At 33.8% G+C, this 16,058-nt stretch overlaps 1 protein-coding gene across 1 annotated transcript in view; it reads left to right on the plus strand.

The window, feature by feature from the left end:
• Nucleotides 1-16,058, plus strand: part of ELP4 (elongator acetyltransferase complex subunit 4) — a 249,704-nt gene that overhangs the window by 42,573 nt on the left and 191,073 nt on the right. The window lies entirely within an intron of this gene.

The following is a 16,058-nucleotide window of genomic DNA, read 5'->3' on the forward strand; positions in this document are numbered from 1 at the left end:
TTGGAAGGCTTAAAAATGGAGATGCTAGGCACCTGGGTGGCTCAGTCAGTTAAGTGTCTGACTTCAGCTCAGGTCATGATCTCACAGTTCGTGAGTTCGAGCCCTGCATGGGGCTCTATGCTGACAGCCTGCAGTCTGCTTCAGATTCTGTGTCTCCTCTCTCTCTGCCCCTCCCCCACTTGCATGCTCTCTCTGTCTCTCTCTCTCAATCTCTCTCTCTCTCAAAAATAAACATTAAATTTTTTTTTCAAAAAAATGGAGATGCTAAAGGAATTTTGGCCCACTTACTAAAGAAATAACCATATTTTATCAAATCTGAGATGCCACTGACCACAAGATGCATCACTTTTATGTACCACTGAGACAAAAACACTGCCAAATAAACTTAAACAGAATGTGTTCTTTTAACTTAGGGTTTCTATTTAATTATTTTCAAGTTTTCTTAGACTTTTTTAAAAATCATATCACACTTGTAGCTAAAAAAGATAAGCAAAATGTAACTTACTCATAAAACTTCACATTCATATTACTATAATGAATTACTTTCTTCTTTATAGTCATTGGCCATTACCAGTTTTTCACATGATACTGTTTTCTGTGTCATCAAGAACACTGGTGATACAGCATTTCTTATTAAATGCTCCTCTTTTTTTCCCACATTTTATTCTAAAACAATGCCATCCATCAGATGACTTTCCCAAAAAGTATCAAAGGAGGTTTTCTGGAAAACCAGGATTCATATTCTTTTTTAATTGAGTTATGTATGGATTCTTGGCTGAAACATCAAAAAATTACATTTGTCCACTTACACACTAAGAATAACAACCAAGTTCATACATACGCAGACAATGATGACTTTCTGTTTGATATAATATCAATTGTAAAATGTACCCCAATTTCATAAATAATGACATATGAAAAAAAACCAGAATCAATGAAATGCAGTAAATGTATGCTTCAATTTTAAACCTGAGCTTTGATGTATTGGAATTACCCACTTCTCAGAACTGTCACAAATCTTAATTGTCCTTGTTTAGCCTAGTGCCACCAATTTAAAAATAATCCCCACTTCAAAAAAAATTAATATTTATTTATTTTTGAGAGAGAGAGGGAGAGAGACACAGAATCTGAAGCAGGCTTCAGGTTCCTCACTGTCAGCACAGAGCCTGATGCCAGGCCCAAACCCATGAACTACAAGATCATGACCTGAGAGGAAGTTGGATACTTAACCCATTGAGCCACTCAGGTGCCCCAATCTCCATTTTCAATGTGTTGATGTTTTCTTGGGAATACTTCTGTGTCCCTATGAAGTTGGAACTTAACCTATGCTTCTTAAAATGTATTTCTTACCATGTATTTCACTCAGAAGTATCATGCATTCACAAGTGTTACCTTGCTCATTTGGGAAATATTCTACCAGGAGGAGAAATAATGTTAAGGAAAAAAAGAACATTCTCTCTATGTGGTTAAAAGATACTAAAGCTGATAAATCAGGAACTGGACCTTTGGTAGATATTTTTATGGAGTTTGAAATTTTTTCTAATTTTTGTGAAATGCTAACAATAAAATAAGGGGAAATAATCCAGTAATCAAGTTCTTCTAAGGAAGTGCTTTTATCCTTTAAAAAGTATACCTTATTATACTGCAAGAAAATTAAGGAAATTTGCCTTTATTTATAAAATACATTTTTTTCCTCAAGAACTCTTCCACTGCATCTGGGATTGGATACATATATATACACATTTGAATTTAAAATTTTGAGAGATATACTTTATTACAAAAAAATAACACAGATGGTAGCCAAAAATTTAAACAATAATAGAATACTATTTGGCAATTAAAAAAAGAAGGAAATTCTGCCATTTGTGACAATATAGATAAATCTTGTGAGCATTATGCTAAGTGAAATAAGTCAGAGAGACAAATCATGCATGATCTTAGCTATATGTGGAATCTAAGAAACCAAACTCCTAAAAATAGAGAACAGATTGGTGGTTGCAAGAGGTGAGGGTGGGGGGAATGGGTGACTGTGGACAAAAGGTACAAATTTTCAATTATACGATAAGTAAATCATGGGGATGTAATGTACAGTGTGGTGACTAGAGTTAACAATACTGTAATGTATATTGGAAAGTTGCCAAGAGACATTTTAAAATTCTCATCACAAGGAAAAAAGAAAACATAGTAAGTGAGGTGATGGATGTTAACTAAACTTATAGTCATCATTTTATATTATATACATACATGAAATCATTATTTTGTACACATGAAACTAATTCAATGTTATATGTCGGTTCTATTGCAATAAAACTGGGGGGAAACTGCTCCATGCTCAGTGTGGAGCCCGACGTGGGCCTTGATCTCACAACTGTGAGATCATGGCCTGAGCCTAAATCAAGAGCCAGATGCTTAGCCAGCAGAGTCACCCAGGCACCCAAGTAGTTCCTTTTTAACATTTTGAAGAATCTCTGTTTTCCATAGTGACTGTACCAATTTACATTTCCACCAGCAATGCACAGTGGTTCCTTTTTCTCTACGTCCTTACCAACTTTTATCTCTTGTGTTTTTGATGACAGTCATTCTCACAGATGTGTAAAATGAAATAAACCTTTTATTTTCCGGTTGATAGAAGATATATATGTCTTCATTTTATTATTAACATATTACTAATTTTTTTTATTTTTATAATTTCTACCTCTTTATTGGATTCTTTCTTTAATGGCTAGATTATATCTTCAAATACTTTTTTTAGCAAAGGTTTGTGGTAGGTAAGCTTTAAATATTATATGCTTTTTAAAAAATGAGTATAGTTTGTACTTAATAGAAGATTTTCCTCGTGAAGAATTATAGGTTCAACATCAGTTTTGCTCATACTTTGAAGACCTTGTTCCTGTTGTCTCCTGAAATCCAGGGTTGTTGAGATATCTGCTACCCATCTATTTCTTTTTCTTTTCCTTTTTCTTTTTTTTAATGTTTATTTATTTTTGAGACAGAGAGAGACAGAGCGTGAGCATGGGAGGGACAGAGAGAGGGAGACACAGAATCTGAAAAAGGTTCCAGGCTCTGAGCTGTCAGCACAGAGCCCGATGCAGGGCTCGAACCCATGAACTGTGAGATCATGACCTGAGCTGAAGTCGGACACTTAACCAACTAAGCCACCTAAGCAGCCCCCCATCTATTTCTTTTTCATTTATAAGTAATATGTTTTCCCCCATTTTAAAGCTTGCAGGCTTTTACTTTTAACCCCCAAGTTGTGAAAGGGCATAACAATATTTTTAATGGGTCTTTTTTCCATTCAACTAGTTTAATTCTTCATACATTTTTCCAATTTGTAAAACTATGTCATCTCCATAGCTGTTTAAAAACTTTGATATTTTTCAATTAAATTTTGATTATGTAAGTAATTCACAACTAGTATATGTTCTCATTTCTACAAGTTACATCACAAATAAAGCTCAACTCATATGCCCCAAATTTCATTTAAACCCCTTCTCTCTCTCTCAAAGCAGTTAACTACTGTTAGGGGATTGGTGTGAATTCTTCCAAACAAAAACTACTACATATGTAATAAAACATACCAGTTTTATGTACAATTTGAGTAAATAGGATAAATGTATACATGGCGTAACCACCGCAGTCATACACAGAACATTCCATTCCCTCAGAAATGTGCCTATTCGTACCGCTCTCCTCTTCCTACCACTTGGCCCCTGGTAGCCTCTAATCTGTTTACCATCTCTATGGTTTGCCTTTTCTAGAATTTCATATGTATGGAATCGTGGTATATAATATTTTGTATCTGGCTTCTTTCACTTAACATAATGTTTTTCAGATTAACCATGTTTCTATGTGTATCAATAGAGTTGATTCCTTTCACTGCTTTTATTAGCCATTCACTAGTATCATGATGGACATTTGAGTGGTTTTCACTTTTTGACTATTAAATGAGGTTGCTATGAATATCCACGTATACATCTCTATATGGACATATGTTGTTATTTCTCTTGGGTAAATACCCAGGAGATGAATTGCTGGGTCATATTGAAAGTGAATGTTCAATTCTTAAAGAAATTTCCAAACTGTTTTCTAAAACAGCTGTGCAATTTTGCATTCCTACCAGAAATGTATAAGATTTCTAATTACCTCTTTCCTTTTTAACATTTGGTGTTATCACTTTTTAAATTTTATTTGAACAATTCTAGTCTGCACATAGTGATATTTCATTGTGCTTTTAATTTGCTTTTTGCTGATCACTAATGGTGTTGAGCATCTTTTCATGTGTTTGTTTCCCATCCATGTATCTTTTAATGAAGTGTCTGTTCGGTTCTTGTCCTATTTAATTATATTTCATCATTGATTAATATTCTGGATACGAGTCCTTTATCAGTTATGTGTGTGGCAAATATTTTTTCTGGATACAAGTCCTTTATCAGATATGTGTGTGGCAAATATTTTTTCCCAATCTGTGGCTTGACTCTTTGTTTTCTTGGCAGTGTCTTTTGAAAAGCGTTATTTATTACTTTTATCAAGTCTGATGCCTCAGTTTTTTATTTTATATTTCATGCTATATTTTTGTCCTATTTAAGAAATATTTGCAAACTTTTTTTAAAGGGCTAAATAGTAAATATTTTTGGCTTTGCAGGCCAAATGAGCTGTATTGTAACTACTTGATTCTGCTATTTTAACAATAAAGCAGCCGTAGATAATTCTTTAGCAAATTCCAGTGAAATTTATTTACAAAAACAGGTAGCTGATTGTATTTGGCCCACAGGCCATAGTTTGTTGATCCCTAGTATACTCCCAAGTCACTGAGGTTTTCTCCTTTCTTGTTTCCTAAGAATTTGTTGTCATCCTTTCTCTATTGAATTACCTTGGCGCTTACGTAGAAAATCAATTAAATAAATATGTGTGTCTCCCTCTCAACGTTATTTTCTGTTCCATTGACCCATGTGCATGTCTTATATGGACTTCATCATTCTGTTTTTATAATGTCTTCAAATCAGGTATGTTTAAGTCCTCCAACTTTCTTCTTTTGCAAAATTGTTTTGTCTATTTTACAGCTTTTGCGCTTTCATATTAATTCTAAATTAAACTTGTTATTTTACCTGAAAAAGTTGACTAGAATTGTTCTTTTTCTTCCCCAGTTATTTTTTCCCTCAGTCCTTTGTTTTTGATAGTTTCTGTTGCTATCTTCAAATTCAATAATCTATGGTTTGTTCACATCATCTCTCTATATTGTTATGAACTTAATTTCTTTTGTTTATTTTATGTTATTTTAATGAAGTTTTTGTTTTTAAAGAGTTTGTAACCACTGCTAAGATAAATTATACTTTCGTTTCTATCAAGTAAATTTTATTGGATATCCAAATGTACAAGTTACTACTTTTTAAGCAAAGGATACAGCAGTACTAAAGCTTGGAGGTAGAAATCTCAGGACTTCCAAGTCAGCACACAATGCCCATTTTGTAAATAATTTGAAATAAGTTCAAAGAGTAGTCATATCTTCTTTGTGAGCAATTTGAAGAGTTAACTGTGAGTTCTATGAATACATTCTCTTAGGATCAAAGAGAAATTAACTAGTCTTGAATGAATGAAAAAATAATTGTAGAGAAAGCAAGGAGCGGGAGGACCTGAGAGAAAAGGAGAAAAGAATGAAAGAAGATAGCGTGATTGAGTATACTTTGAGCTTGACATGCAGTTGAAATTCAGATAGAATATCCAAATGCAGTTAAAACTTTAGACGCAGAAACTGGGGAATAATTGAAAATAGAGATTTGCTAGCCATCATTTCTTTCTCCATCAGACGTTTGTTGAATGCCTACTCTGTGCCAGAAACTATGTTATGGACTGAATGTTTATGTCCTACCCCTCAAATTTATGTCCTTCTAGCCTAATAACCTCAAAAGTTATCCCATCATCAACTATATGTTTAAAATCTCATTTGTCATCTAAATCAGGTATGGATGTGATTTGAGGTGTGGTCCATTCTGAGGCAAAATTCTCCTCTGGCTATGAACCTGTGAATCTGTTAAACCAGACAAATTATGGGCTTCTAAATACAATATAGAACAGGCATAGGATAGACCTTCTCACTCCAAAAGAGAGAAATCAGAAGGGAGGAAAGAGTGATGGATTCTAAGCAAGTCCAAAATTTAGCAAGGCAAATTCCATTAGATCTTAAGGCCTGTGAATAAACGTCTTTGGTTCCATTCTCTGCCTTGTAGGCCCACTGGAGTGGCAGCATCACACCCCTTCAGCTGGGCGGGACACCACCCCCATGGCTCTGCTGGGCTCCAGTCTTGCCTTTTGAAACCCAGCTGGAGGCAGCCATGTCTCCCAGGCTTGTGTCTCTGGGCCTGTGGTAGAAGTGGCAGCCTTGATCATCTCTATATCACCTTTGGGTTCTTTCTACTTTTTATTCCCCCCCCCCCCAGGATAGCTTGTGTTTGAAACCAAATTGCACCATGGTCAAGACTGTAAAATCCAAGTCCAACTGCCTTCCTTAATTCCATTCTTCTTTGTCTCTAGTTCAGACTGGCAGTGTCTATGCTGGTATAATATCTGTATTCCTGGCTTCTGCTGAGATGACTGGTTAAGTCCATGAGTCACACCCACGATCTCTTTATCAGCCATACATTTAGTGTTCTCTTTAGAACAAGCTTTTTCATTTCTTTGCAATGTGACTAGGGGGAGAATTTTCCAAATCTTCGAGTTCTGGTTCTTTTGGCTTAACAATTCCTTGCTTAATTCATTTCTCTCATTTTGCATTTTACTAGAAGCAGTCAGAAGGAACCAAATGATGCTTTCAAAACTTTGTTTAGAAACCTTATCTGCTAAATACTCAATTTTATTGCTCAAAGTCCTGCCTTGACAGAAAACTAGAACACAGCTCAGCCAAATTTTTTGCTGCTATATAACAAGAAGTGCCTGTTTTGCAGTTTGCAGTAATATGTTCCTTAGTTCCGTCAGAGACTTACTGGAATCTCCCTTAACATGCATCTCAAAATTCTTTCAGCCTTTACCCAATACCCAATTTCAAAGCCACTTCAACATTTTTAGGTATTTGTTACTATAGTACCTCATTTATTTTGGTACCAAAATCTATCTTATTAAAGTTTGGGCTACCATAACAGAATACCATAGACTAAGATTGTTTAAACTGTGGAAATTTGTTTTCTTACAGCTCTGTAGGCTGGGCCAATTTAGTTCCTGGGGAGGACTCTTCCCAGCTTATAGGTGACTCTTAATGTGTTCAAGCGTCATCTCCCAAGAGTCCTCCGTCCTTGTACTCCAGATGGACTGCTTGCTCTCTAGGCAGTCTTACACAGGTGTTTTCTGGCACTTTCCTTCATCATCCTAAGAGTTGCTCTGACTTTGTTGCTGATAGAGTACGTCCTCTAATAAGTTGAAAGTGAATGGAGATAGAGGTGTGTGAGGTGGTAGAGATTTTTAAACTTTGAATGTCTGAACTTGTCTTAATTTCACCCTTAAATTTAACATTACTTTGGTTAAATATAGAATAGTAGGCTGAAAATAACTTTCCCTCTGAAAAGTCCAAAGCCTAGAGGCTTTTTCAGATACTTTCTTTTTTTTCCCTCTTGTTCTGAAATATCAGAATTATATGCTTTGGTGTATGTCTATTTTCATTCATAGTTTTAGTACTCAGGATTTTAAATCTGTAATCTCCCACTTTTCATTTCTGGAAATTTCTCTTAGATTATTTCTTGGATATTTTCCTCTGTTGTCTCTGTTTCTCTAAAATATCCTTTTATGGTGTCAACCTCCTGGGCTAATTCTCTAAATATTTTCTTTTATCTCTTATTTTTTATCTTTTTAAGAGGTGTAGTATTGCATAATTGTTAAGAGACTGAGTGATAGAATAAGACTGTCCTTTACGAATCCTTGCTCTGCCATTTACTGTCTTTGTGACCTTCAACAAGTTATTTAAATTTTATGCTCCAGTGTCTTCATCTATAAAATGGTCTTAATAATAGTGCATACTTCTTAAGATTGTTTAGGGATTAAATATGTTAATTGTATAAAGTGCTTAGAATAGTACCTGGCAGTTGGAATGCACTTTAACACATGTTAGCTGCTATGTTTTGTTGTGGTTTTTTAAAATTATCATTACTGTCATAATTATCATCATTGTTCCTTTACTCTTAAAGATTTGATCAACTTGATATTCTTGAACTTCTGGTCCTTTTTTTTTTTTAAATCTCCTATTATACTTTTAATTTCTAGAAGCTCAGGTTTTTCTGACTGTTTCCTTTTACTGAAGTGTTTTATTTTTTACATACCATCTCATATAATAGATATTACTTTTCGTTCCTTTTGAAGTTTTTTTCTGTTTCTGCCATTGTTTCTATTTGGCTTAGTGTTTCAATTCCATATTAGATGCTTTATTCAAATATCTGGTAATTCTTGGTTGTCTTTTAATATTAAACAGTGAGGGACTGGAAGGCTAGTTGGAAGTACTGTGTATTTGGGCACATAACTTGTGGTGTGATAGGTTTACTGTAAATTTAGCTAGTGGTATCTCTCTAAAGACCTTTTCCCTTAATTTTGTCAGTTTCTCCAGGGAGGATTCCTCTAATCTCCTGATCTCTTACCTATTCTGCTTAAGGATGACTTCTGGCCTTGTGAGAGCCTAGCAGTGGGAGCCAACTGTGTACATGTATTGGGGATGGGGGTTATCTCACCCTTCTGTATGAAGACTTTCAATAAGTTACCCTGTCTTCAATATGGTGTCTCACGTGTGCCCTCTATTGTGTTCCTACTGCCAAAGTTTGTCTGATTTGACCTCTCCATTTCTCTTACACAGTGGGGGGAGGAGTAGTATCCTGGCTTTTAGTAGAAAATAGGGGATCTGAGGGGTCTTACTTTTTCTTTTAAAGATTTTCAAGCAGTGCTTCTGCTTTGACACAAAAGTATTTCTCCTTACTTCCTGAAATTACTTGTCTCTTCTACAAGTGTGACAGTTGTTAAGATTTGTTAAGGGCAAGTAGTAGAAACTGTGGTGTTTATGTTTATTATATTATTCTTTATTATTTTCTATGTGTTTTATATATCCCATAGAAAAAATAATAATTTGAGACGCTAAAAGTTAAAGTTACAAACAACGTTTATCGTAGCATTCTCAGACTGCAAACAACCTAAAGATCCAACAGTGGGGAAATGATAAACAGGATTTTAATTAAGCCATATAATATATACTCATTGAAAATCTTATTTTTGAAATGTGGGAATGGTCACAATACCATATTAAAATGTAGAATCCAAATAATATACATTATCATATGTATAACAGGCAATATGCATTTTGTTACATATATACATATATATGTAAAAAAAAGATTGGAGGAAAATACTCAAATATGTTCACAGTTATTATTCCTGGATGATAGGTTAGTAGGTGATTGTTCACTTTTTTAATATGTTTCAGTAGTTTATAATTTTCTTTGTTGAACATTTACCACTTTTAAAATCAATTGCTGTCCAATAAATACTGATTTTTAGAAGGATAATTGGGTACTTTTTTTTTTCATGGTGAAGAGATATTTCTTTTTTTAAAGATTTTATTTTAATTCCAGTTAGTAAACATATAGTGTTATATTAGTTTCAGTTGTATGATACAGCAATTCAACAATTCCATACATCACCCAGTGCTCATCACAAGTGCACTCCTTAAACCCCATCACCTATTTAACCTATCCCCTGGGGTAAAAATATAGTGAAAAAATACGGTTAAAATTTTTTGTAAGTGACATAAGATAAGGGAGAGTGCAGGAAGGACAAGGAGGCCTATTACTGGAAAATAAAACAATCTCCTGGTTTTAATTAAAAAAAAATTTTGTTTAACATTTATTCATTTTTGAGAGACAGTGAGAGACAGTGTGAGCAGGAGAGGGGTAGAGAAAGCCGGAGACACAGAATCTGAAGCAGACTCCAGGCTCTGAACTGTCAGCACAGATCCCGACGTGGGGCTCAAACTCACAAACTGTGAAATCATGACCTGATCCAAAGTCAGACGCTCAACCAACTGAGCCACCCAGGCTCCCACCTGGTTTTAATTTCAAAAAATTAAGTTATGATGGTTCTTTAAAATCCTAGTTGATATAAGTGTGAAGTGTGCAACTGACAGTTACAAAACCTCACAGTAAATAATTTGAATTGTTAGATGAATAAATAAATAATTTTTTCCACTTTCTAGACCTGCACTAGCCAATAAAATTTTCTGTGATGTCAGAAATGTTCTCTACCTGCACCACCCAATATAGAGTAGCTGTTAGATGTATGTGTCTATTAAGCATTTGAAATATGGCAGTTGAGGCACTGAATTTATCATTTTGTTTAATTTTAATTAGTAAAAAATTAGCCACATGTGGATAGGGGCAAGTATATTTAATAACATAATTGTAGACCAGTGGTTTTGTAAATAATTCTATGTCTTAGTATCTGATTAATAAAACTAATTTAGATGTTTGGACTGATATCTAGTATTTTTTTAACACAGAAAAAGACAATTGAGGAAAAACAAATTTTAGATAATTATACATGTCTAAAATAAATAGATTTTGTAAGGTAGACATAAATTCATTAAATTTAAATTTTTATAATATCTTATTTAAATTTTGCTTTATTCCTCATTTCAGAAATAAAAATAGTGGTTCTTTACCCTGAGGATAGGATTGTGGAGCAGGAGTAAGGGTTAAGAATATCAGAATCTTCAAACTTTGTTTTTTAATGTTTATTTATTTTGAGAAAGAAAACAGTGCACATACACATGGCTCATGGAGGGGCAGAAGGAAAAGAGAGGGAGAATCCTTAGCAGGCTCTGTGCTGTCAGCAGGGAGCCCAAAGTGGGGCTGGATCTCACAAACCTTGAGAACATGACCTGAGCTGAAATCAAGAATTGGATGCTTGGGGCACCTGGGTGGCTCAGTTGGTTGGGGGTCTGACTTCAGCTCAGGTCATGATCTCACAGTCATGATCTCACGGTTTGTGCGTTCGAGCCCTGTGTCCGGCTCTGTGCTGACAGCTCAGAGCCTGGAGCCTGCTCCGGATTCTGTCTCCCTTTCTCTCTGCCCCTTCCCTGCTCACACTCTGTCTCTCTCAAAAATAAATAAACATTAAAAAAAAAAAAAAGAATTTGACACTTAATCAATTGAGCTATCCTGGTGCCCCCAAACATTTTTTTTAACATTACAGATTTTATCTTTTCCCCACAAGACAATAAAAAATGTAGATGGAATTAAATTATCTTTGAGAATGGATAAAGCCAGGAAAATAATTGAGAACCAATCATTTAAAATAATTTACTTTAAAATAATTTATAATTTATAAACTTAATCTAGGTGTAAAAGGATGCCCATCAACCCATATATGGTAAGAAGACAGTTTTTATATGTTTGAAATGTTCTAAACAGAATTTTCAATTAGTTCTCTTAAAGCAAGGTTATGGATATTTATATCCCTACTTTATCTCTGTTTGAAATTTTCCCAAAGGTTACTTTAGAATTATTGAATATGGGTTTTATGGTTAAGATGTCAGGATACTAAATTTATATCATAGATTCTCCTATATTACCAAACAAAAAGTAATTTAAAATACTCCAAAAAATCAGTTATACTGAACATAACAAGAGTCACAGTCCAACCCAATGCCATAAATTTATAAAGTCCATTGCCAAACAAAAGTCACCATTCAGTGCTCTTCCTAACTTCACCCTCACACCCAGAAACCAAAGAAATATTACCTTAAAAAGGTAATTTGGGCTGATGGTCTTAAACTAAAGTAATTTTTCCAGAAAGCAACACTGAATTCGGTATATAATCCAAACCTTAATAGTATATCATCCCCTAAATGAGAATAAAATACTCACTGAACCAACTAATGTGAACACAGGAAGTTGCCATTTTATGAAATCTCATGAGAAAATGAAGAGCCTAGGTCTTCCAAAGAAGATGATGTTTAATTTTGTCTAAGCTCTCATCACATAAAGATAGAGAAAAATGAGGTGCGTAGCACAATACTCAGCCTTCAAACTAGCTAGAGGAAAAAAAGTTCGAAAGAAACATAATCCAAGAAGAGAAGGAAATTCTTCCATAAAAGATTTATATAAGAGCTTAATAAGAACATGAGTTCAAAACAACAACAAAAAGAACATGAGTTCAATAAAATATCACAGAAATGAAGTGGGGGAAAAAAACATGAGAAGTGGATAAAAGGGATAATGGCAGAATTAAAAATACAATTTGACTTAAATAATATTATTACCCAATATTAGTAGCAGTAAGGAACAGGCTTGCAATAGTCACGACACAGTTAGAGAAATGAGATTAAAACAGTAAGTGAGAATATATGTTATCTAATAAAATTAAATTTAAGTAGCTTGTAGCTACTGTATTGCATAGTGCTGATATAGAACATTTCCAACATCACAGAAATTTCTATAAGTCACAGCTGGTCTAGAAAATGGGAAAATTTAATCATCTAACATTTAAATTGTTTACTGTGTGACATTTTACAACTGTCAATGATATACCTAGTATTTATATCAATAAGAATATATTCTAGTTCCGTGTAGAAGAGAAAAATAATGTTAAATGTGAGACACAAAAAATTTTACCTGAAATTACAATCTTCAGCTTAAAGGGGCCTCCAATATTACAGAGGAGAAATAACACAAAGCAATAGACATAGATATAGCCCATTTAAGTTATTAAACTGCAAGGATAAAGGAGGAATTATTCAGGCTTTCAGTCAGAAAGAAGCAAATCACCTACAAGAGTGGAAGCCTTCAATATCACAGCATCATTCCTTGTCCGAAGATAATACAGTGGCAATAGCAACACCTACCTAGTGTTAAGCTAAGCTAATAATAAATCAACTTAGTTATTAGCTAATAACTAAGCTTATAACTATATATATCTATATATATACATATAGATATATACTATATATACTATACAATACTATATATCTATATCTATACATATATCTAAATACACATATAGATATAGATATATATAGTTATTTAGACACACACACACACACACACACACACACACACACACACACCCAAAGCGTTGGTTGGATAAAAAAATTTTTGAAAATATAATCCATGTATTTACTTCATCACTGAGAACTTCGTTGACTACTCTATGTAAAGTGGCATCTCCTCCCATTACTCTGTATTCCTTCCCTCTTTTGTCTTAAAATCCATATCACTATCCATATCACTATCCTTCCTTTGTTTATTTTGCTTACTGCTTCATCCCTTGTATCTTCCTGGAACTGCTAAATGAACACAGGTATCATTTTAAAAAACCCAAGAATGACAGAACTGTGGTAAAAGGAACCATGGTGAATCCATTTCAACAAAAACCTAAACTAAACAACTCTGTATCTGGTTGCAGACAAGAATATAAATCTGTAAACCTTGACATTATAAAAATAATAGGGAAAAAGTGCTACATGCTAATTTCCTCATTCTTTATAGGAAAGAAGAAAAGAGGAACTGATTTCATTGAAAACTGAAACACATAGAAAGGAGCATAGGGACTCCAACATCTTAATGTGCTTTGTATCACACTTCTAATCCTAGAAGAGAATGTGTCAGGAAATAATCTCACTCAAAGTAAAGAATCATTGATGAGAATCATTCTTTCAATTTTGCTTTGTTTTTGTGTTCTTGTATAAATTAAAGTAAAATGTTCATTTTCCACTATTAATAGTATTTTATTACATGCTATTTTTTTGGAAGTATTTTGTCTAATATATCCATGTATGTATATAAGTTTATGCTAGGAATGTGGTTTACTTAATGATTATTATGGGGGAGGTTGGCTTTTTAATTTTTTAATTCGATACCTTTGTCATACCTATTTTTCTTTTATAATTTCTCTTGATATGTCTTGAAGTTCATTAATCTTTTTTCCTGAAATGTCTAATCTGCTCCTGCCATCCAGTGGGTTTTAAAAATCTCAGATCTTGAAGTTTTCATTTCTAGAGGTGCATTTGGGTCTTTTAATAATATGTCTTTCATATCTCTATATGCTCAATCTTTATTGAACACGTGGACTATAACCATAATTGTTTTTTGTTTTAGTCTAATTATATTTGTATCACTGCTGCATCTCCTTATTATGGGTCCTATTTTCCTGTTCTTTTTCATTCATTTTTTTTTATTGGCTCCAGATATTATGAATTTTAACATGTGCAGTGCTGGATATTTTACATTCCTGCTGACATTCTTGAGTTAATTTCTGGGATTCAGTAAAGTTACTTGGAAACACTTTGATCACTTTGAGGCTTGCTTTTGAGCTTTGTCAGGTGGGATCAGAGCAGCTTTTGTTCTAAAGCTAATTTTGCTTCTCTACTTAAAGCCTTATGAATTACAACGTTTCTCCACTCTGGTCGGTGAGACTAGGGACTTTTTATGGTTCTATGTAAGCTGCAGAAATCGTTCAGCTTGCTCCTTTTGAGTGGTTCTTTCACCAGATTTGGGTAGTTTCCTTTATGTCTATGTACTGATCAGTACTCAAGAGTTGCCTCCACAGATCACTGGAGCTCTCTCTCTGTGCTCCACTCTTCCCCTGAGGTTTGCCACACGGCCTCCTTGAACTCCTAGCATAGTCACTTCAACTCAGGAACACTACTAGGTTCCTCCTCTCTGCATTCTGCACTGGATATTTCCTTTTTTCTTTTTTTTAATTCAAGTATAATTAACATACAGTGTTATATTAGTTTTGGGGGTATAATATAATGATTCAACCATCAATACATTGCCTACTATTGCCAACACAAAATATGTGGCTCTGAGTAGTGGTTAAAGCAATTATTTGACTGAATTCTCATAATCAGATATTTTATTAAGTGCTTAACATGCAGCAGGCACCATTTCTTACATTTCACATTCTTTACTCATTTATTCATTACAAAAACCCAATAAAATGAACACTGTTATTTCTATATTTCAGATGATGAATAGAGATATAGAGAGGTCCAATAGGTGGTCAAGGTAACCACAGACATAGCTACTAGTGTGTAAAGTCAAGACTTGGACCTAAACAATTTAGTTGTAAAATTCAAACCCATAGCCACTATACTGTATTATACCATATGCCTCACAAATATTTATTTCCATTAGAAGAAGTTACTTTATATTTTGTAAGATGCTAATGCTTTGCTAGGAATGATGGATTCAGAGTTAAATAATATAACTCATCTAATACTAGCATAAATTAAAGTGTAGATCTATTTGGAGGTCTTTTAGTAGATAACTAAAATATATAATGGTTAATGTGTTTTCCAGCTGATTAGTTGACATTATTCTAAGAATAAATACATTTGATCTTGCAAAGTAAAAGTTGCAATTTAGACTAATTTATGACATAACACAAGATTGTGTTTACTAATCCAGCACCCCATATTATCTTTATGATTTTGACTAATAAAAAAGGCAACAATTTCATGTGCTTTCCTTCTCCAAGAAACTTATGTACTTTTTTCTTTGCGTTGTTACTGTAGTGCCTCTTTACACACACACACACACACACACACACACACACACACACACACACACACATGTTTTCAATGTTTTTTATAGCTGTTCCTCCCTAGGTCAGCTTCCAAAAAAGAAAAGATAAAATTGGACTTCAATACCTCTTCACTTAATGAGAGTTAAATCTATTTTCATTGTTAAGAGAAGAGACAAAGGTTTGCATTTACAAAAGTAACGTTTGATAAGGGCAAAATATATGCCTGTATTCTTAGTTGTTACTTCACCTGTTATTTTCATGAATGAGTTTTTTGCATTCTAGTATTACAAACCAGTAAACAGATTGCACACATGCTGTATTTTTACCTTGCGGGAAACATAACAGTAATTAAATGCAATACATAAATGGTAATTTCAGACTTTGCTTTAAATGCAATACATAAATGCTAATTCCAGACTTTGCTTTAAATATATAGTATATATGTATGAAAAGATCATACCTCTTGTTGCAATAGCATTTGGCTTTTCATGGTATACAAGTTTGAATATTTT

This window comes from Lynx canadensis, chromosome D1, assembly GCF_007474595.2.
Source record: "Lynx canadensis isolate LIC74 chromosome D1, mLynCan4.pri.v2, whole genome shotgun sequence".
NCBI classification, from domain to species: domain Eukaryota; kingdom Metazoa; phylum Chordata; class Mammalia; order Carnivora; family Felidae; genus Lynx; species Lynx canadensis.